This window comes from Lissotriton helveticus, chromosome 2_1 (assembly GCF_964261635.1).
Source record: "Lissotriton helveticus chromosome 2_1, aLisHel1.1, whole genome shotgun sequence".
NCBI classification, from domain to species: domain Eukaryota; kingdom Metazoa; phylum Chordata; class Amphibia; order Caudata; family Salamandridae; genus Lissotriton; species Lissotriton helveticus.
Genome location: NC_136059.1, coordinates 1,506,099,713 through 1,506,124,405, shown reverse-complemented (window position 1 = coordinate 1,506,124,405; position 24,693 = coordinate 1,506,099,713).

The following is a 24,693-nucleotide window of genomic DNA, read 5'->3' as shown; positions in this document are numbered from 1 at the left end:
CAAATCTTTGTGTGTAAGCCTCTGTGGAGGCTTTGTCACTAGGGGAAAGTTGAGAATCCACTGGAAACAGTAGCGTACCATTCCCAGGAACATCCTGACTTCTCTTTGCGTCATGGGATGGTTCATTTTGAGACTGGTAGAGATTCTTTTTTCAAATTTCCATCTCAATGTGATGTCCTTGATATAGAAACTCCCTCTGATAGTACTGCACTTTGGTAGAGGACACTCAGCTAAATGGTTCAACAGTGACTTGTCAACATTCATCTCGGGTTGTCAATGCCACAAGTAGGTCATCGATCTGCTGGAATAGGACTGAGTTGTTCAGTAACTGCAAGGTCTCCAGATCCTTTTTCAGTACCTGATTGAAAATTGAGGGGATCTCTGTATACATCCGTGGAACCCTGAACCATTCCAGAACTTTGTTTTGGAACCAGAATGCAAATAGGAACTACTATTCTCAAGTAGAAAATAGAAAAGAATGCTTGACACAAGTCCATAACTGTGAACCACTCAGCGTCACAGGGTATTTGGAAAAGTATCACAACAGGATTCAGTACCACTGGACAACATGTGACAACAATATTATTGACCTTTTGGAGGTCCTGCATGATTCTCCACTTCTTGTTTGGGTTCTACAAACCCATTGTAGGTTAATTGCAAGGACTCCCTAATATCTCTTTTCAGTTGCCTTGATCTTTCATAGATTCAGCTCCAGGAGTAATTCCAGCCATCGCTTCTGGCAAGAGGTTGAACTGGGGCATCCAGAGATACTCTGCATTTTCCTTGATAGCTATTCTCATAGGTTTAAGATCAGACCAATATATTTTGCAGAAAAATTCCAGACTTCCTCCTTTATGGAGTGTCTCAAGACAGTAGGTAAGTCCTCTCTTGTCAAAGCTGGATACAATCCAGCAGCTGACTCTTGGGTACTCAGTTTAAAGTCTGAGTCTTCATCATGCATCTGAAGCTGGACAGCATCTGGTGTGCAATAGATCACATGATGATTACGTTTGCAGAGTAAATCGCTGCCCAACAGATTGATTGGACTTGAATCACATATTACAAATTGATGATCCTTTTCAAGAAAGCCTATTTTCACAGAACGTTAGCTTAACAGAATTCACAACCTGTTTATTTGTGATACCTACAACTTGGACCTCCACAGTTCTAACAGTACAGCAGATAGTGTCGGTGTCCATCAGAAATGACACGAGGTGGCCGTTCAACTCTCCATCCACATAGGCCTACTCTGGTCTACCTCAGAGACTGTACCAAGCAAGCAATCATACTCCCCTCTCAGGCACCCTCATTGTGAACGATCAGAACCCAGATATCCAAATCTGTTGAAAACTGGGAACTGTTGGAAACTGTTGCAACTTGTAGAAGGGTTCCATTGAGCCTTTGGGTTCGGATTTCAACTAAACATGGGTTAGCTAATTTTGCTGCATCATTGGAGCTTGGGGCATATTAGCATTTTGGGATCTTTGCATTCCATATTTTGCACTGCCATTGCATTTATGTTTGACATCTAGCCATCATTTTGCATTCTGTTGAGATTCAGCCTACATTCTCGCTTCTAGTAGCTCACTTTGTTACAGTAATTACACGCAGTAGTCTTTTTCAATCTGGCTATGTCCATCAATAAATTCCGGTCAACTGACATTCCTAACACTCTATCCTGTAGAACACTATTGCCATCATCCATCATCTGACTACCACTTTGATAGCCTTTTCACTAGATTCCTGCACCAACACCAGGACCATAACCCGAATTTGTCAAATACAGCCATTCTAAAATCATTTCTGTGCAAATTTTATTTGGGCTAACATTAATTTCTCTTTGATTTACCTCTGTCTCACGTCCAAATTATTACTACAATATGCAGGATTTCATCAAGGTGCTTCGACTTCTAACAAATTACATTTTGCTGAATATGACAGCTAAACTCCCAGGGCGCAAACCAAGAACAAACTGAGACACAAAATGACTGACATTTCCTCTCTCTGAATTTTCTATACCCCTATACTGCCTGAAAATCTATATTAGCCTCTTTTAATACCCATGCACGAACTTTATAGACTGTTGGGTAGTCTTTAACCCCTTCGATGCTCATGACGGAACGGTTCCGTCATGAGCATCGGTCGAGCTGTGCTTATGACGGAACCGTTCCGTCATGACCACGCCCGTTTTCATTAGGGCTCAGCACCGGGGGGGAATCGGGGCCGCACGGAAGAGGTTAATATGTTTAACCAATCAATCTCTTTCTGTGAAGCCTTATTTTTGAAAAAGGCAATCACATGGTTATACTTTTCCCTGAGGATAAGGTGCATTAGTGTGAGCAACCCTTGTACAGTCGGCCACTGTACTGATAGTCTGCCCATAGGCTGCTAGGAACTACAATATCAAAGAAGATATGTGTTGAAAATGGCCCTTTCTACAAGGTCATCCACAACCCTTTTGCCTTTCTCCTCTCCTTTTTGCTGAATTTGTTTTTGTTGGCTTTAGGACTCTGGGCGCTTTACCATTGCTAATCAATGCTAAAGTGCATGTGCTCTCTCCCTAAAACGTGGTTCCCTTGCCTTATCCACAATTGCCATATTTAATTTACTTATAAGTCCTTAGAAATGTGCAGTATATGTGCCCAGGGCCTGTAAATTAAATGGTACTAATAGGCCTGCAGCACTGATTGTGCCACCCCCTTGAGAAGCCCTTAACACATGTCTCAGGCCTGCCATTGTCGAGCCTGTGTGTCAAGTTTCAAGTGTGGGTTTGTTTTGGGGTACAAGAAAATAATTAATCTCACGAGACATTTAAAGACGTACATTTCACCTGGTTTGCTTTATGGAGCAGTCACTGGAGGGGCCGCACATTAGCGGCTAGATCATGGACTCTTTGCTTATTCTGTAAAACATGGTTGGAAACCGTGGCCTGGTCTTTCATTTTATATGTGTGTGGCACTGATGGGTTGGCCGAAAACATGCCAGCTACTTTTTAGATCAACATAATGTAAGTTTACTGAGTTATACTTTCACTTTTCATCGTGTTTTCTCTTTGGTTTTTCACTTTGAAGCACCCGTTGCAGAATTCAGCACATAATATTGTTGCATATCTGGTATGGGCTAACATAGCATGCACATAGGGTTGTCAATACCAAGTGGTGGTTTATTTTTATTCGGGTTGTTTTGTAATTATTAATATGAGATGGGTTTATTTGGGGTTCACACATCTACCTTCGTTTCTGCTTCAAGGAGATCACATACACAGACTATGGGAGGGCTAAGTAGCAGTCGTTACATTTTAGGATTTATTTGTAAATTCACACCTCACGTACGTGGGATTGGATACACTAATACCATTATGCAGTCATTTTATGTTAGAGAAATATTAATAATCTTTTATGCTGACAGGGCTTTTTTTCAACTGTTTGCATTGTAGTTTCCCCAACGAAGGAAATCTTCCCGAAATGCATTGGGTGTATGCTATTATGGATGACATTTATATCATCATATGCTATAGAAACAAGCTTTAAATGTTTGTTGTACTATCTATGAACACTGGCATTGTAAATAAAACATGAAAGATCTAGCCATCCTTCGTCTCAAAGGGATTAACATTGAAGATTGTTATAACAATGTCAAAAATGTTTAAAGAATTATTAAAAGAATGGGGTGATGTTGTTATGGCCGTGCATCTCTGGTCTGTAGTACCATTTGGGCACCAGCTTGTGATAAGTTAGCACTCTTGCAAGTCCCAAACCTTCCTTTTTATTATATATAAGTCACCTCTAAGGTAGGCCCTGGACTGCCCAAGGGCATGGTGTAGTGTGCCTAAAAAGTAGGACATGTACTTTTAAAGTTTTACATGTCCTAGTAGTGAAATGCTCACTACTGCAAAGCCTATATCTCCCATACTATAACCTTGGAATTACCTAATTACATTTTATAAATGTAATTTCCAATTTGGAAGAGACTAGACCTTCAAGTTTGGTGTCTCTGGAATCACAATTTAAAATCAGAACCTATGGTGAAGTTGGATTTTAAAGTGTAATTCCAAAAATGCCACGTTTAGAAAGATGCTAAACCAATTTAACAGACTAAAGGCCATCAATTCAATTGATATGGGCTTGAAGCATTTATTTGCTATTTCGTTCTGTACACTTTACTCCACATTTAATCATGGGTCAGGCAAGTGCACATCCGTTTCAGTCAAGAACATATTATACATTTTAAGGCAACAAATCAAACAAAGTCATACAGACTTTGTGATGAAGTAATGTGATGTAACAAACAATACATGAAGCGTGATACATAACAACAATTATCTAAATATTATATCACCAGTCTTAGTTCACAAACGGAGCAGCTACTAGGACAACCTTTAGCATCTACTTTGTGTAAGAAATTCAAGAAACTGCTACCCATAGGGAAAAGAGAAATTAGGCTCAGTAGTGAGACAATTCAAATAAAATTTCTACTGGGGGAAACCTAATTAAAAGCAAAAGTCCCCGGGTTGTGTAATGCCAATGCATTTCGATTCCCAAGGTGGTTTCTGGGATTCTCTTCACGGCGTGGACTGGGTTATCTAAGAAACAAAAAGGGGTTATGAATTATACACGAGGAGGGACTCTAAACTTCCCAATTACTCAAGTTATGTAGTGATTTCTCAAAAGTACCTGATTGAATAGAGAAAAAAGTTTGCACGTTGCAGGCGAGAAGAGGCAAGTTAGATTTTGGGTGGCACGATCTCAAATGAGAACAAATCCACCATCAGTCATGTACATGGTTTGGTAAATGTAAATATTTTGTAACTGGAGGAACAAGAAAAGGCACTTACTTGCGTCAGACAGGCGGTGCTTTTACAAAAGGTATAAGAATGCTTGCTGTCGGTTAAATGGAAACCTAGTTGTACTTTGGTTTGACGACCTATAAACAGAAATGAGTGCTACGTCAATAGAGTACCTAAATAGATGCATTGTAGCTTTGTGGGCTTAAGGCAACACTTACTTTCGCCATGCCGGCGATGTTTTCTTTTATGCTTCCTTTCAGCTCTCAGTCGGTTCAATAGCTGAGCATATAGCTTGAACAGCACCCCACCGCTTTCAAATTTCACAAAGCGGTAAAATGTGTTTCTTCCTTTAAAGTTTGCTCAGAAACGGACCGCATTGCGTCTCTCTGTGTAAACAGAAAAAGACGTGTCAGCATGTGTCTTATTCTATAAAAAGAATTTAGTGTGCCCGTGTAGTAAAAGTGTGCATGGTCATACTTGCCATCGGCTGTGAAGGTCATCTAGTGGTGTCTCGTTCCCAGTTTCTCTCTCGAGAATGCTTCCAAGTCACAGGAAGTGAAAGAGGGACCTGATCCCATTGCATTATGGTTAAGTGAGTTTGAGAAGCTATTGAAAATGAACTGTGCTCTAAGTAAATCATAATCCAGCGGCCTAGGGCCAAACCCTTTGTTGATATTACGTTGATAAAGTTGGCATGTTTTTACTTTAGCAATTTGGGGCTTGCTGTCTGTCTCTGAATACACATCTGAGGTGGGTGACAGCTGACCTTTGTGCATTCGCTCCAGACAGCCACGACAAAGGGAGCGTAAGTGTGACTTGTTGGGCCATCCACACCCTGATGGGCCATCCTGGGCAGGATGGGAGGGAAGAGCTGGTCAAAGTGTCACACTTAAACCTGAATAGGCTGTGACCTGTCCCCACATAAAGAACTGCTTAACCCCCTGTAGGTACTCTGTTCACTTCAAAGGCATCTGTTTGAAATCTCCCCCACTACAAAGGCCCAACAGGGTAGACGTACTGGACCACAGACACCACCACTTCAGTACCTGTCAATACTCTGCCAGAAAAAAGGACTGCTGTGCTGCTGAAAGGGCTGACCTCTGCTGGACTGCTTCTCTGATAGACTCCTGCTCTGCTGCGCTGACTTGCTGTCTGCTTCCCTCCTTGCCTGGGAGTAAGCTGGACTGGACCTGCATCTCTCCAATCGAGAACCAAAGTGGCTTCAAGAACTTGCAGGCTTGCTTCTTGTTCTGAAAACTCAGGGACATTAAAGACTTCCAACTCACCCTGCTACAGCCACTGAACTCTGTCATCTGTGAGTCTTGCCCTGTCAAGTAGTGCCAACCAGGTCCTTGCCCCTTGTAAGTGGGTATAAAGTGCTGCGCCAGCAGAAATCCATGCATCAATGTTGTTGTACCACTCAGAACGGGCGCCTATGCATCAACAACGATGTATTGCAGCCGCCACAAGAATCTAGGACATCTCATCGCCTCCATTTCCAATCCATCTTCGACTTTGTGCGTCTCCGAGCTGACGCATCGCCTTCCCCCTGTGGTCTGACAATGCTGCATAACCTTTATGATTCCTGCATCTCGGCTCTGTTCCAGCATTTTACTTGGGCCCAATGACTATATCTTTATACTTTACTCTGGATTTCGATATCTAACACACCGATCGAGGCTTTGGTCCTCTGATGGACCTTGCTCTCTGCATTGAGGGGTGAGGAATCAAGGTGTTGACTGATAGCTATCCAATGAGGACCAATAATTGGTGACCAACTTATAAATTGGAAATCAAATTCTCATATACCACCCTCAAAACCATGCTGTAGATATGTAGGATAGCAACAGGAAGTCCAAACCTTCTGAAAAAGTTCAATCGAGGTAAGATCATACAAATCAATAGTTCTGTCATGGCTATGCAGAACAATTACAGAAGAATCTGATGTTCTGAAAATAATCCATGACTATCTCCACTATGCATTAGAATCTCAATTATTGCATGCATAGTCTCTGTGGAAAGAACATTAGGAATGCTATTTAAAAGATTAAAAGAGTGAGCAATTTTAGCATTCAAGGCAATACTAAGCATTTAGGTAATTTTGTGATGAGTCTCAATTAGCAATTACAGAATGTAGAATAAAACCACACATTTAGAAGAGTACAGACAATAGACAATCTTACAGGGATATTGGGAATCTATAGTTAAGCCATAGAGTCTATGGAAAGATAGCTAGGCAGAGGGGCTCCTGCCACCAGTAAGGACACGGGGACAGTTCAGGAAGAGTTCTCTCCGCATAGGCATAGGATGTGGTCAAAGTCCACCAGCAAGCAGTCCATGGGCATAAGCCTAGGGAAGTAGCCACACAAATGGAGAAAGAAGGGGCTATGATCAAGAGAGTACTGAGCTGGGGTGGGCGCCGACTCTGACTCGACTTTGCAAGAGAAATCATTAATATATTCTATCAAGTCCAGAGATTACAATTGTCACCCCATCATAGTCCAAGCCACGTGTGACTGTTTATCTGACACAAGGTGCAAAAGTAGATACTGTGGCATATTTCCTCAAGCGCTGTCATGGGTATAGATAGTCTGTTCCGGGCACAGAGGTAATCCACAAAGAGTGGTTCAGAATTATTGCCTTCCTTGAGCTGAGGTTAAGAGTATACAGCCAGATTCATCAACACAAATTGCGATCGCAATAGCTGCGAAATAGCTATTGCGATCGCAATTCCATGAATCGCAATTCATGAAATAAAACATGACCAAATTGCGAATTTGCAAAACATATTTTGTGCCTTCGCAAAGAAAATCGCAGAATCAAGGTGGAACCCCCTTTGCGAAACGGAAATTGCGAATTCCCAATGATTCTGCATTTTCATTTGCGAAATCGCAAAATAATTGCAAACCAAATGCTTGAAATATCGCAATTAGCGAAAAACCTCAAAATCGCAATTTGCGAGGCGCAATTTAAGGAGAACCCAAACCAGGTGGTAACCATGAAGTTAAAATTTTTTTTTTTTTTAAATCCTAACTAGCCACAGGTGCGGGGCTGACCAAACACACTTAAGGAGACACAGTAGGAGCATGAGGACATTCACAATGCCAGGACTCTACATGGTGGTTAGGCGGCGAAGGCTCCAGGCTGCAGCAAGGAACAGACGCAGGATCCAGGAGCGAATTTTCCGCCAGCGGATCACACTACTGGGCCAAACTGAGGAGGAAATCTACTCAAAGTACCGGCTGAATGGGGTAATGATTACAAAGCTCATCCGGGACCTTGACCCCCTGATGCAGCACCCAACGAGGAGGACCAATGCCGTGCCCACCCATGTCCAGGTCTGGTCAGCCTGCACCTCCTGGCCTCCGGAAGCTTCCAGGGGATAGTTGCCGTTGCAGGGGGATTCTCCCAGAGCACCATGTCCCGCTGCCTAAGGAGTTTCCTGGAGGCAATGCTGACCCGGCTACACCATTACATTAAATTCCCAACCACCCAACAGACCTTGAATCAAACCAAGCTACAATTTTACAACATTGCGCAATTCCCCCATGTAATTGGATGCATTGACTGTACCCACATCCACATCTGCCCACCCGCAGAGACAGAATACATGTACCGGAACCGCAAGTCCTACCACTCACTGAACATCCAGATGGTGTGCAACGCTAAGACAATCATTACCGACATAGTGGCACAATACCCGGGGAGCACGCATGACTCCTTCATATTCCGGCACAGCGGCATGCACACACGACTGGCCAGGGGAGACTATGGGGAAGGACACCTTCTAGGTAAGTACACATGCCAACAAACAGTACATCGAGACCATGTAGCTGCGTATGACAGGCACTCACCCTCTGGTCCTTTCATTCAGGTGACAGCGCATACGGCCTCCGTGAGTACCTCCTAACCCCATACCTCAACCCTGCCACACCACAGCAACGGCGTTACAATGCTGCATACATTCGCACTAGAAATTGCATTGAGCGGACATTTGGGCTTTTAAAGAGCCGATTCCGCATTCTACACAGGACTGGTGGGGCCATCAAATACCAGCCTGAGGTCTGCTGCCGCATCATGGCCGTGTGTGCAATACTCCACAACATTTCTACCAAGCAGAGGATACCTGTGGATATCTCTGGCAGTGAGTCGGAAGGGGACAACCGCTCACCTGCACATGTGCATCATGCACGCGGGGAGAATCCTGCTGAAGGACACAGGCGCCGCAACCAAATCACAATGAACTGTTTCTAGTGCACCCATTCCCCTCACACAACACTGCACTCATGCATGACAAATGTAATAATGACATGAGTCGGATTTACTTGTGACCATAAATTCTTATTGTTTTTTCACAATAATGGGTACTACAATTTTTGTAAATATTACATGCGAACTGTATTCCCTCATACAGCCCCATGATAGGGTAGGGGGCGTGCTTGTGTAATCAGCATGGCCCTGCTGGTAGAGTTCAAAGTGTCACTGGCGCCTCTGGCCGGACGCACCCAGTCGCCTCTCCACGTCCTCCACGACACTATTGGCCCGTAATGCTGCAGTGGGCCTGGTGCTGCGGCGGCGTTCCGTTACCAGCGGCAAGGACAGGCTGCTGTGACTGGAAGTGCCCTCGCTGGCATCATCCCCCCCACTTGCTTGGCCATGGCCAGACGCCTGCAGACTCTGCACAGCTGTTGTCACCTGTTCAAGGGCCCTGGCGACGTCCTGGCAGCATTGGACCATCTGCATCTGCATCGCAAGGGAGCGGCGTGAAAGTTGGGAGGTGGCATTTCCTATGATGTGGTAAGATCTGGTGTAGGCTGACAGGCGGGTCAGCAGCTGGCGGTGGCAGCGTCGGGTGATATCCTGCTGGGACACCAGGATCCTGCTGTTCTCTCGGACAGCTGCGGTCATGACCTGCATGGTTTCTGTGAGCTGGCACACATTTTGCGCGGTCTTATTCAACTGCAGGTGGATGGCTGCCAAGGGCCGTGCCTGCTTCTGGTGTACTGCAAGCATCCGGCGTTCTATGGCCAGCCCAGGATCCCGGACATGTACCCCCCTGCCAGCGCATGTTGAGACGTCGCGCTGCTGCCTCATCAGTCTGCTGGACTGGGATCGCACAGTGGCTGTGCGCCGTGTCTGCCTCTTGGGTGCTGGTGGTGTGGCCTGTACCACTGCCATGGGTGTGACTTGGGGTGGTTGCTGGCACCTGTGGCTGCAGGGGTGGCCCTGTCCACATGGGGAGGTGGTGGTACTGCTGCTGCTGGCTGAGATGGTCCGGGTAGTGTGGCAGGATGGCCCTCACCTTCGGTGTCCTCAGGGTTCTCCTCTATGTGTAGGGCCTCACTGTCGGTGCTGGGTTGTTCAGACGCACCTGTGATGTAAATGGGTGCATGATTAATGATATGCATCTTGCACACGGGATGTTTCTACATGCATGCAGGCTTGCATTCCTTGACTGGCTTTAGGAATAACTTTCACTTGACAGGTCTGGCTGTGTGGGGCTATCCGGTAATTGTGGTCACACTACAAGTACCACAATGCAATATGGCATTTCAGGTGTGCATGGCCTGCATTACTGGGGTTATGAAATAGCTAGCTCTGGAGTCATGGGCATTGTTAGGAGACGGGGTCGCAGTCGCATGGCACTTACCTTGCGATTGTTGGGTGGTCGGGAGGAGTCCAGCCAGGTAACCCCCACGCAGGCTGCAGGATTTAGGGTGTCCTCCACAAGGTCTTCCAGTGGAGTGTTGGGTGCAACAGTGGGGTCTCCTCCTCCGGTGGCAAGTTGCTCCCCCAGCCTCTCAGCGATGCATTCTTTGGCACACCCTCTGAGGTCGTACCACCTCTTTTTTAGTTCATCGATGGAGCGCTGGGTCATTCCGACTGAGTTCACCTTTGCGCGGATGCGCAGCCAGATGTGCCTCTTGTCCGCCTCAGGCACCCTCCGGGACTCCTTTCCAAAAAGGCGATCTTGGTCCTTAGAGACTCCCTCAATGAGGTACTCCAGTTCCTGCTCTGAGAATTTGATTTTCCTCTTTCTTCCTGGTGCACTGCTCCCTGCTGCTTCCTGGGACATTTTCAGTTGTTCTTTGTGTCCTGGTGTGGTGCTGCAGGTAGTCTGTTGTGGAGCTCTGGCCAGTGCTGCTTCCACTTTCAGGCTCAGTGATCAGAATGAGGGAGGGAACTGCCTACTTCCTGGTTGTGATGTCATCATTGTGCTCGAAATGCGACTTCCCGTTTTTGTGATCTCGCAATTAGCGAGATCGCAATTTGCGATTTCGGTAATTGCGAGTTCGCAATTTCTACATGGAAAACAGCCGATTCTGCGATTTTTATGCGATTTTGCGAAAATCGCAATCGGCAATTGCGGCCGATTGCGATTCGCTTTTTTTAATTGCTTTTCTTGATGCATCCCATTCTGCAAATTCTAAATTACGATTAGGTATTTTTCGCTATTTAGAATTCGCAGAATATGGGCTTGCTGCATCTGGGGGTTAGCTTCTTATATTAGTGTCCATCTAGAGTATCAGAAAATTATCCTTTAGTTATCAAGGATGTCATGTGAAAGTGCAATAAAGTTAAGTGAGTGAGAATCAAAGCAAAATTCCTTTCTCACCAGTCCATAAAGTAAATTACAAGCCTAAGGGAAGAAGTCACTTAATGCATTTAAAGACAATACTTCTTGATTAATAAATGAATTTGTAAATAGACTCAAGCAAAGTGAAATTGAATTATGCATCTGTCTCAATAGTTGAATATTGCAAAGTGTCAAAGGTTATTGCATAGAAATGTCTTCTGCCACCTTTTTAAAGTGCATGCATGTAAAACATTCTTGTAACCATTTAAAAATGTTTGTTTTAGGAAAAGTAAGCCTCTATTATGGTGAAGCAAGTTCATTCATGTAGATCAAACTATATACAAATTGCACCATCTTTTCAACGCCTATAGTGCATTACAATAGCAGCAATAAAAGATGGCTTACACTCATCATAAATGTTTGCACAATTGTGATTGGGACTCATGAATACATGTATATATAACTTGTCATATTATTTTCCAATAAAGCAGAGAGTACATTTGATAACATTTTCATTTCAACATTGTTTAAGGCATCAGAAACATCGATTATTAGGCATGTTAGACACACAGTATATGAAAATCTTCTATTTCTACAAATCTAAGCACTCTTTTACAATGCTTGTACTATGTTCTTTCTCAGAATCATTGTCCCTTTCTAAAATGTGTGCAAGGTGCACATTTATTTTCGTGTGTGTTTTTGTTGTCATTCAAGGGGATTGGATGTTTTGAGATGGAAGCATAATTCAGTGAACTTATCATAGGAAATTTTGAGTTTGGATTTCTAGATCGATACAACTAGGAGGAATTCTTGTTCACAAACAAGAAAACTACTTGGTATGACTGTGAAATCCATGAGAAACTTGATGGGTTAGCAACAGAGTTAGGAGTTGATTTGTCTAAAAGTCAAAATATAAAGAAGAGTTTCAGGATGTTCATAGGTGAGGATACCACAAAGAAAATGCAGATACCGGGTACATTCAATGTCTGATATCGAACAGGTCTTGTTGGGGGTTTAATTTGATACAATACTCGATGTAGGCTCTCAATTATTTTGAAATTAAAGGTTCCATGCGGTGGAAACTCCAAGGACCCTTCATTTGGAGTCATCTTATTCCATTGTTTTACCCAAATACATGTGTGTAAACCAACCTTGGTTGTCATATACTGTGCAGGCGTGCCCTCCGGCAGGGGCACCTCGCCCTCATGGCTAGGTATTCTTACATCATCGATAAACAAAGCTCCCCTTCGGATTCTGGCGACTAGGTTGCGCCCTTCCATTCAGTGGCGTCACTAGAGGGGTGCGGGGGGTGCGGACCGCACCGGGTGACACCATCACCTGGGGTGACACCTATCACGCACTAGGTGATTGGTGTCACCACAGGTGATCGTGGTTAGTGGGGCAACGCTGCGAGCCCGTACAACGCTAAGGGGATGGGTGGGTGTCGCTGCGGCAGCAGTCTAGAGTTGACTAACAGCCTGCAGGCAGGCCCAGGGGCGCGCGCATGTTCCGTTTTTTGGGCTGAGACCGAGGGTTGCTTTATGTCATGCAGCAACCCCCGGTCTCCTATGGGCAGGTAGTAGTATCCCTGCTCTAGCCAATCACAATGCTGCCATTGCAGCGTTGTGATTGGTGCAGGGGATGGAGCCTGCTTGAAGCCTACTTCCCTTCCTGTTGGAAAAAACGCGGCAGCCCGGTCATGAGCGTTGAAGCGGCGCGGAGCGGGACCAGGCGGTAAGGAACATTATTTAAATTATAACAGGGGGTAACACCTTTACCCGTACTGGGTGACACCAACCCTAGTGACGCCACTGCTTCCATGCCCCACTTAATCCACCCAGACCAGGCAGGTTTTATATCTAGGAGAAACACCACACATAACTTAAGAAGACTTGCGCTTGTCTGGCATGCTCTGATAGTACAAGATGAAGATTGCGACTGTAGGAGTGTAGGATCTGCTTCTTATAGTTACCCTCACATTTTGCTGATGTTTTACTGTTTTTCAACTTTAGTCTGACTGGGACCCTGCTATCAAGGACCCCAGCCTAGCTGCTTCCTCTCTAAAATGATTGCATGTACTTTAGGTACACCACAGATTGGATTCTGGGGTACCCTTATAAGTCCCTAGTATATGGTATCCTATATACCCAGGGCATAGGTACCCCAGAGGCCTCCCAGGGGCTGCAGCATATATTATGCCACCCCTGAGAGAACACTCAGTCACCCCTATGGCAGGCCTTATCAATCCTGAAGTCAGGGTGCTGGGTTTTGAGTGAGAGGGTGCCAATGCATGAGCAGGGCCCATCTGCGGTCTTCGGAATCTATCCTTCGGGGTTGTTCTGTGATGCAGCCAAACCATATACTCTTAAGTGCATTATAACCTCGGGGTAAATGCTAACTTTAGAATAGCTGCAAGGAAACATGTTGTATTTGGTGTCAAACACCTTGGAATCATACCTCGCCGCCAGTCCTCGTGGCGGAGGTATGATTCCACCCTCCTAGAGGGAGGAATGTGACTACACCGGTACACCTGGTACCAGCTTAACAGAACCATGGTATCCCAAAATAGATGCCGCAGCCACAGACACGAGTCTGGCCTCCTGCTGCTGGATGAAACTCTGGCAGGGGAGGCTGGACAATAGGTTTCCTGTCAAAGGGAGGTGTAACCACCTCTCAGACAGGCTTTAGTGTATTGGGGCTGGGTGGGTGCACTCCAAGAGTGCTTTGATGTCTGCACTGGGGGCACATTTGGTGTCCCTGTGCATAGTCCAGCTCAAACCGGTTGCAGGGGCTACAAGCCCCTGCTCTGGTGCAAAATTGGACAAAAGATATGGGTGTAACAACCCCTCTATCCTGACCCTCCCATAAGTGGGTCCCCAGAGTTTATCCAACCCCTTCCTTGGGTATAAAGTAGGAACCCCTGACTACAGGACTTTAGATTTACCTGGCTGAAACTCTGCTACAGAATCCCAGAGCTTCAACTATCTACACTTCGTTGGATGACTGAAGAATCTCCCTTGGAGTGAAGGAGTTACTCCCTGCAAGGCAGACACCAAGGACACATCTGTCCGGTTTGCAACTAGGCAGCTCTTGAAGGACTCTGAAGACTTCGCAACACAGGAGGTGGGTTTCCAAGCTTCCCCAAGGCAGATCCGTGCTCTCAGCAAACCTGAGATACAAAGCCCTTGTGGGGACCATGCAAACCGAACCCCTGGACACCGCGACCATTTGCAGCTGTATATGCTTCTTGGCAATCCCTGAGGCTGTGCATTAAGCTACTTGTAGTTCAGACCCGAGCAGTGATTCCACTGAAGATTACTGGCCTAGACTCCACGAGTGACCCGTGGGCTGGTATTTAGTGATTCCTCTCTAGGTCCCTTCGTGATCCCTTGTCCATCAACTTGTGGGTCCCTAAGAAGGGTACTGTAACTCTGAAGGGGCTTACCTGGTTGCTCCAGATATGCCATGACTCTCCATTGCTTGGGGAGTCACCTGGACCTTGCTGGTCCATCCCAAACCCTTTTTACTCTCACCGCATGGGTTGCTGTTGCCAAGGCTTGTTGGTCTCCGATCCGGACACCAACCTCCAGTACTCGACATCCTTCGTGGGACAGCTTGCCTGCAGACTCTGGTTGTCATCGACATCTCCTGGTCCCCATGGCAGCGGTGTCAAGCTTCACCTCATCGCACCTGAAACCCCCGACATTGGTGGGCATTGGTCTACCGTTCCCCTGGTCACCATGAAGTGACCCAGACTCTGTCCCCTCTGCTTTCAGGTTCTTCACATCTCCGATCCAGGCTTGGATTGCACCGGACACTTTTCCTTTCCACGGCAGCAGCACTTTGCAGCAACTCGCCATTGAAAACAGTGACGATTCCCGACACCAACTGGCACCTATGCACCCGGCTTCCCTGGGTGAGGGAACACGAGTACTCCGGGGCTGCTCTAAGTTCTCTCCGAAGTGCCCTTAATCTTTAGTCTTCCAACAGCGACTTTCCCATAGGATTGTACGGAGCTCACAGCTGTGTTCCCACACTACACGGGTCCCCCGTGGGTCCCCTGTGTCACTACCTTGGGTGGTTCCTTGGAGTCCCAGTGATTCTATGTGCTCTAGGCACTGTGTCTAGTCAAGTCATGGTTCTTATTCCACTTTCTTAATATATGGTTTGGTCTCCGCCTGGGTCCCATTGTATATTGTGCTATTTACTGAAGTTCTACCGTGTTGATATTGTGTACCTTGTTCTCTAATCTCATAAAGAGGTTAGTAGAGAGCGTTTAGTAATAAATACATATATTTTATACATACCTTGTGTGGTTCTCCTTTCATTTGGTCATTCAAGAGGCTATAATCTGGTATACCAAGCTGCTTTACACTCCTTCAATACTTACCCTTAAGGCTGTTCTCCATAGCTACAACTAGGACAGCTTTCAATAAAGGTTGTCTTAAACCTATCATCCATAAGGGTTGTTTGGCCTGGTTCAAGGTGCCCACTAGAAATAGTGGACAGCATCTGCCAGGCCAACTTCTCATAGCGACCTAGCTATGTTGGATATTGAGTAAGCCTTTGACTCAGTAGAGTGGAAATATATTTGGGCATCCCTTCAACAGATATGGATGCGACAGGAGTTTCTCTGCTGTGTTTAACTACTATATATGAATCCGTCAGCTCGGGTGTGGCTTAGAGGAGCGGTATCTGACTAACTTTGGCCAAAAATGGAGATGCAGCGTGCGCAATGTAATTCGTTTTATGTATTTATTTATGTACTTACCTCCATTCGGCCGTATGCCCGAGTTTACTACCTCCCACGCTGCCCCTCCCCCTCCCCCGCTTCACCGCCCGCAGCACTCCCTCCATGAGCCACTACTGTTTGTAAACCAAGAAGGTTTACTAGCAACTTAACAAATTACAAAATCAATTATTTCAAATTAGTCCTAAATCAGTAATCATGAATGCATTAGTTAATTTGGTTCAAAGCAATTCAAAATCACAAAGACAAAGTATTAAAGTTGCCATAAAGAGAAGTTAAAGTATGAGGGAAATGTTCCCTAACTAGCTAGGTTAGGAAGGCTGGAAATGTTATGGGGAAGTCAGGCAAAAGGTACCAGCAGGTAAAGTGTCTAAATGCAGAATCAAATGAAGATTGAGTCAGGGTAAGTGAGAAGGGAATTGCCCAGGTGTCTAACTCTTTTGAGTGGGAGCAAGGAAAGCCTCAGCTCTAAGGACAGCAGAGAGGGCATCTGATCTAATGAATTCAATAATGCACAACTTAAATCATTTCTTCTATGGAAAGTAACTACTCTCTTCCCATGAAAAGAGTCAATCATGATTGCACATGTGCGATAACAAACTCTTATTTCTTTTTCATGACTGGCATACTATGTTGTCTCTGTTGCTTGCCCTTCAGCTGGATATCTTGTAGTGGTCAGAACCTTTCCACTGGCAGACTCAATATTTCACTCTCCAAGGGAAATACACAAATAAACATTTGCACTGGAACTAAACAAATAATATTTTAATTAATGTTGACTGGTACACCGTGGCTTCTGCAATGAGTCAAAAAGAAAAGTACGTATCAGGCAGAGAATAATGGCATAACAACAAAACTTGAGCCACTCTTAATTGAGGCATACTTTATCTATGGTTAACTTAAGGTGAGTATCACGCAATATTTATGCATACACGTTGCAGATCATTGTAAATAAATGTGTGCAAAAGCATTTAGAGAAAAATCGCCCTCACCTCTAATCTAACTCCTTCCCAAAATGATTTTATGCTATAGGCCCCTGGGTTGAGTGAATCCAAAAACAACGTAAGGGCCATCAACCCTATAACTAACCTGCTTAGGGCAGTTACAGATGTTGGAGAAAACAGTTTGCATAATGAAATCAATAGCTGCAGGGTAGAGGTTCTAACGGTCTCCATCGCCTTCACTGTTTAAGGCACTCACAGAGCACAAGTTAAGGTGCGAGGGGAAGAGAAGAAACTCTATAGAGGTAGAGGCATTCTTGGTATGCCTTGTAATGTCCTATTACTCACCGGTAATCTTCATTACTCCGGGTCCCGTAGTCCTCGACACCTTCATAAACAAGTGGAGATGATCATCTCCCGACAGAAAAAAACAAGAGGAATGCTGGGACACTAATACTGCCCCTCCCCCCGGGAGTACATAAGCAGTACTTACTGAGCAGCCCTCCTGTACTAACAAGCCCAGACAGGAAGGCCAGCCGCCTGGGAGGGAGGGAGGGGCGTATGAAGGTGTCGAGGACTACGGGACCCAGAGTAATGAAGATTACCGGTAAGTAATAGGACATTACCCCCAGGTCCCTCCATCCTCGACACCTTCATAAACAAGTGGAGAATACCAAAGCAGAAAACCCGGCCTTCCGCACGCACAAGCACACCCAGGAAACCACAACAAAAGCAGCCACCCAAGGGAGGAAAGGAAGACCGCAGGAAACAGCCGGCCCGCAACCCAGAACAGGACAGCAGGGACAAGGACCGGAGACAAAGCAAAAAGGCCAGGGCTCCAAAGAAAGGAGGCCGCCAAACCGAGAAACCGGCAACCGGGACCTGGACCAGGACACCAAGACCAGCCAAAACAACCCACCGGAGAAGACCACCAATGTCAGAACTAGCAGAAAGGCACACAGGGCCAGGCAGATCCACCAGGAAGACGAGACAACCCGGAAGAAAGCCAAAGAAAGAAACGGCCAACAGAGCGCAGGCACAAGCACCCAGCCCAAAAAGGAAGGAGAAGCACAGGCCAGAAACTCAGCCAAACTCCCAAAAAGAAAGGACTCGAGCCCAAGAGACCCGAGGAGAAAACCCTGCCGAGGAGGCCCGGGGAGCAACAAGCACCCAGGAGCCGAACAGGATCGAGAACCCGACCCAAAAGACAGGGATGGGGAAGAACCCCAGAACCCAGCCAAAAGCCCACCAAACAAGGAGAGGCCAACAAGACCGGAAACCAGCAACAAAGAAAACTCAACCAGGTCGGGAACAGAGAAATCGACCACAAGCCCAGAAAACCCCAACCCCAAAGGGATGGAACACAAGGCAGGAGGGGAGCACAGAGTACCTGGGAAACCCCAGCAGCCACCCAACGAGGCACAGAGGGCAGCACAAAGAAGGCGCCCCTACGACACAGGACCGCCCAGGAACCCCACACCCAGGCCAGGCAAGCAGCAAGGGCAGGAGCAGCGGGAAAAAGAAAGCCCTAGGGAGCACAGCACCCAGACAATAACCACAAGGCCCCAACCCAGCAATGCCGGAGAGGAGCCAAGCAAACCGCAAAAAAGAGGCCAACAAACGCCAACAGAACCGGGAAGCCAGGACCAGAGCCAAGCAACCCGACCATGCAGGAGGAACAGCAGGCCCAAGCAAACCCCAGAAGGAGAGCAGAGGACCAAGCAACAGGAAACCACAGACAACCCGCAGCCAGGAGGGAGGGACCCGCAGAGGCACGAGCACCACAGAACAGCACCCCAACCAGAGAGGGAGGGGCACCCAAACAGACCCACACCGGGAACAAAGCCCGGGAAAGCAAGGAAGGAAGGAGCGAGCCAGGACCACAGAACCAGGAAAGAACCCGGAAACGGCCGGCAACAAACCCCCAGAGCAGGCCAAAAAGGGACAGCACAGTCCGAAAACCCAGGAGGCACAGACCGAGGCCACACACAACCAGCAAGAAGCCGGCAGAACCGGAGCCACAGAACCCCACACAGGCCCACAACACCGGGAAAACAAGCCCGGGAAGAGAACCAACAGCAGGAGAAGGCCCAGAAGGAACCACCAGGAAGCGGCCCCAACGCAGAACACCCCGCCAGGACCCAAAGGGAGACCAGCAAGGAAGCAGAGCCCAAAAAGGAGCCCAACAAGCAGGAGCGGCACGCCCCAGCCAAAACCTCAGCCAGGCACACACCAGGGGAACCAGACGAGACCAGAACAACCCAGGGAGCAAACACCCCAGTGAGCAGAAGGACCAAGTAGCCAACAGCACCCAGCAGCCCCATGAGGCCAGGCAGGCACCAACCCGGCCCGACCAGGCACACCCACCGAGCAGACAGCGGAGCACGGGGACAGCACACCACACCGGAGAACAGGTGTCACGACAGGACACGGCAGCAGCCAGGAGGCCCCAACCAGGAACAAACCAGGCAGGCACCAATGTCAGAAACAGGAGGGGCGGCCAGGAAACACCAGAAGCAAACCAAAGGTAAGCACGGGAAGAGCCAGAGCAGAAGCATCCAGGCCAGGCACACAGAAGGTCCCAGGACAAACACCAGAAGCCCCAGGCCGGAGCAAAGGGAAGCCCACAGCACCAGGAAGACCCAGACGGGCGCCCAAGAAGGCACCAACCAGGCCAGACCCAGCAAAACCGCAGGGAACAGATGAGAACAGGCGCAGGCAGGGCGGAACAGAACAGAACAGCCGAACCCAAGGCAGCACAAGCCACCCAAGCGCAGGTAGAGGGGACAAAGCACCCCAGAGAGCCCCCGGCACGACACCAGTAAGCATCCAAGGACAGGAACCAGGTGCAGCCCAAAAGCCGACCAACCCCATAGAAGCCAGGAAGCGGAGGCGAAGAACCAGGGCACACCACCGGAGCAAGGCCACCACAACCAGCCCGCAGCGGAGACAAGGCCACCCACAAAGAAGGGAGATGCCGAAGAAGCGACCCAAACAGACGAGCAGTAGAGGGCAAGGCCCAAGCCAGCAGGCAGGGAGAACCCAACAACACAGAGAAAACCCCAGGAGCAAGCAAAAAAGGCAGAGCCAGCGAAAAGGAACCAGCCCCCACAGAGGCAACAGGAACCCACGCCAACCCCTGAGGGGAAAACCCCCAAGCCCGAGCGGCCAAGAGCAGGGGCACAACCCGAAGAAGGGAACCAAGCAAGAAGCCCCGCGACACGCCCGCCCACAGAGAACAGAGAAGAACCGGGGCGGGCAGGCGGCAAGGCAGCAGGCCAGGAACAGAAACGTGACCCCCAGACCAAAAAGAGGAGCACAGGAACCCAGCGCCTGACCAAACAGCACCCACCAGACACCCACTCACCGCGCGGGGGGGGGAGCAACAGAGCACACAGAAGCACCCGCCACTGAGCACCTACAGGAAGCAAGCAGCGCGGGCACTGGAGGCAGCAGCAAGACCATCCAAAAAAGAAGAGGGGACGAAGCATAGCGCCAAACGCATGCACCCCAATTAGGAGGTCCCCGCACAAATCACGGCACCCCCAGGCGACCAAGACACCGGAACACGTCACAGCCAGAAGAACAGCCAGCCCCCACAACCAGGACCAGCCCATGGGACACCCATTAGAAGAAAAGGGGGCAAAACAGCCAGAGCAGGGGCCAACATCACAACAAGGCCCGCACCGGCACAGGGAAAAAACATCACAGACCCAGAGAAGGGCGCAGGTGCACGAGCAGCCAAAGAGAACCCAGAACACCTACAGACAGGCGAGGGACAGGGAAAGGAACACGGCACTCCAGCGCCCGAGACCACCAGCCACAAAACCTCCCCGTAGCCCGCCAAAAATAAAGGCATCCCAGGGACGCCAACCCCATGAAACCCAACCGGCCGAGCGCGGAAAGGCCAGGGCCAAAGGGACGAGAAGTGACAGCGAGGGCTCCAGCCACGTGCGTGTGTGTGAGCATCCAGCAGAACCAACCCAGAAGCATCCACCAACAGCACAACCATGCCCAGGAAGGAGGTGGGGGCCTGCCCGGAGGGCGGAGAGTGTCCACAGGAAAGGAAGAGCACGGGGCACAGCAACACAAAAAAGCAGCCCAGGATGCAAAGAAAACAAAAACCACGAAGGGCAAAGTGGAGCTGAATAACAGATGTAATTTGATACCCAACACAATGGCAAACACACCAACGAACCAATATGCAAGACGTCACATCATGGACTGAACAAACGGAGAATTGCATAGGATAATTGGCACATGGAGGGTCGGACACGCAAATCCTGAAAAGAAGTAAAGACTCTCTAGCAAGGGCTGTCTTCACTCTGAGATTAACTCTTACAGCAATTGAAATGGTTCATGAAAATCCAACCAGCTCCAGGTGAGGCACGAACTTACAACCTCGGAATGGCACGGGGCAAGTACTGCTGCATAAGTACCGCGCGCTAAACGATAGCGCCACCGGAGCCCACTGCCAACACAAAACAGAGGACCGCAGAAAACAACCACAGAACCGGAGCCTGAAGCCCGGGCCCTGAATCAGCAGCCCCATCAAGAATGGGACAGCACATCCCAGAGCCGACGAAACCCAACCCCCAGGCGAGCCATCAACAGAAGGGCAAACCAGAGTCCCAGGACGGAACAGAGGACACCCAGCCAGGCAGGGGAGCCGCCGGAACCCACAGCAGCAGCCACAGAAGGACAGCGCCGGCCCCGGCACCGAGGTAGCCCGGGAGCAGGGAGCGGCCACAGAGGCACAGAGCCGGCCGGTGAACACAGGACACAGAAACGTAGGAAGCACATGTCCAGCATCTTCTTCACAGCACAGAGCAAGGCAACCGTGCATCGTCACACCAGACACAGGGGAAAAGACCAAAAACAGCGTCAACTCAAAAACTCGAACACTGCTGAAGGGCCCAAGGAAATGCAAGCGGTGAGAAACAAAAACTCCGCAAGCGGGACTCACCCAGAGCGGGGGCCCACTCCAGGAACAAGGCCCCCACTCCACCGCCATCACAGCCAGGAACAGCAGGAGCACATCCATATAGGCACGTCCCCCCGGCCAAGCTCGGGAAGACGAGCCCACGACCCGGAAGCAACATCTCGGGAACTCCAGCCGCAAAGGACCGGCAGGCACACGAAGTGCACAGCAGAACACCAGCTCCAAGACAAACCGACTCCCAGCAAGCCCGGCAGGCCAGGAGGCAGTCCAGGGAACCCTGCGCCCGCACAGCCAGGCAGCCGGGCGGGGGGAAGAGAGAAGCAACGCCACTCCATCCCAGCAGGAGCAGCACCAGCACACCCTCCAATCTGTCGACAGACAGAAAAAAAAAGAACAGGAGGGCTGCTGGGTAAGTACTGCTTATGTACTCCCGGGGGGAGGGGCAGTATTAGTGTCCCAGCATTCCTCTTGTTTTTTTCTGTCGGGAGATGATCATCTCCACTTGTTTACCGAGGTGAAGGTGTCGAGGACGGAGGGACCTGGGGGTAATGGTAAAATGGACAACCCTCAAGCAAGAAATGCCTTGTAGAAACAACTAAAGATCTAACCATTCTAAATGATACTAGGCATAATAACATTACCAACTTGCCAGATAACAACGTCAAAAAAAGGTTAAGATTGTCTTTCCGTAATTGGAACATTTGGTAAAACCAAATTCTCATCACATAACCCAGAAAAGCTGGGTTTGGGGGGGGGGGGTGGTTGTGAACTGGTTTATCATCAACTTTCTGATGTCCTGTTGATATTACCAACCTGTACCCATTATTAACCCTATAGGACTGCTGACGAGTCACCAAAGAGGCCAAGAAAATAAAAATTGGAGTGACATCTGATGAAATGGGATCCATACACCACTCATCATCATTATACTTTATTCAGTTTTTACAGTAAAAACCATAAAAGTCAAGCAAACATCAATAAAAACTCCATCATAGATACAAAAAGACAGTACGATAAGATCATTAAGGGCTCATGATTACAAGGTTAAAAAGGCAAGCACCATGTCGGGGTTAATCACAAATGGACCTAAGCCTAATAGCACCCCTTGAAAAGCTAAGCACGTACAGTACTAAATGGCTTGAAAGAAGTTGTAAAGCGGTAAAACAGGTCTAACCTTCTTTTTTTTTTTCCAATGTTTTTTTATTGAAAAGTTTACAAATATAATACAAATACAGTACAGTAGCGATGCGGGGGCACATACAGATGGGTTACTGGAGTATCGTGGTTGACTGGCGTCGATTGGGTTTATTCCTGATGCTGGTGAGCGTATACCTGTAGGCCCCAAGAGTGAAGAGCACACGCCCACCGTGACGTCAGCCGGGGGACGTCTGACGCACGGAAGAGGTTAAAACATGCTTTTTTAAGGATAGGAATAAAAGAAGACTTTCTGGAAACTACAAAACAATAAAAAGTGCATCATATCCTATTTTTTGCTGCTACGAGCGACCAGACGGGTTACGAGCGCTGTTGCTATTAGACGGATTGCAACTTATCATGGTTGCGAATGCGGATATTTCCATTACCCCTCTATGAACTCGTGTACATTACTTGCTCATTTTGAATCATTGGACCTATTTTGGATATGGGCTCTGTCCTGTAACCCTGGATTTTGACAGCCTTAAATTTTACCCACTCTTGCCTTCGATACATCTGCCCATTAATAATAGATGTTACGTTTGCGAAGAGGACTTTGATGACTTACTTGCTAAAGTGAATGCAATTCTATGCTTCACGTTATTCTCTAATTTTGGGCCTTGATGAAGTCTCTGTGGGAGACGAAACACGTGTTGGCCTTGTTTATGCTGGGAAAACCTGCGTTTTTTTAATGAATTTTGAATAAAGGAGAATAACAAAAACAACGTTATCTGAAGAGGATCTCTTTTTGACTCTACATTGGATTATTACTTACCCTTATACTGCTTTAATCTTGTGTTGTAAACTTCATCAGTGACAATAGTTCAAGGTTTTATTCATGTAATACATATAAAGACTGAAAGAACTCAAATAAATTTTGGTGTGCTGTAATTAGAACCTCAATTTTTTGTAGTCATCATATCCTATGGAGACTGACAGTCACAGCCACAGGTATGAGACACTGCCCTCCATATCCGCAATGTGGTTGAGCCCAAAAGATAATTAAAAAGATCATGTTAAAATCTGGTCAATAAAAACAAGCATGATCACTTTTAAACCATAAAAGATAAGGTTTGAAAGATGGCACAGTTTTCAGTACAATATACCTATGCACACTAGGCTTTCTCAGCTCTAATTCCTCTCTGGCCCACATACGATTTTTTTTTTAAACACTCCTTTTTCCAAGTTAGAGTTCTACTACATATCGCCTCCAGATTCTCAAATAAGTCTGCCCTTCCCAGACTGAAAAAACGTTCTCTAACATACTTTATCCAGCAGATGCAATTAACATGATCAAGGGAAAGACAGTTTCTTAAAATATCCTTACTAAGGGTGTTTTCCTTCTTAATCCAAATTTTCATCCACAAACCTAGCCGTCCACAGTGGTGGACATGATAAGAAGTGGAAAAGATAGTGACTTCCATTGGACCAATCATGAAGACAAGCATCTGTTGCTCATGCTTCCAGATCAGGTTTCCACGTATATTATATGTGAACTGTACT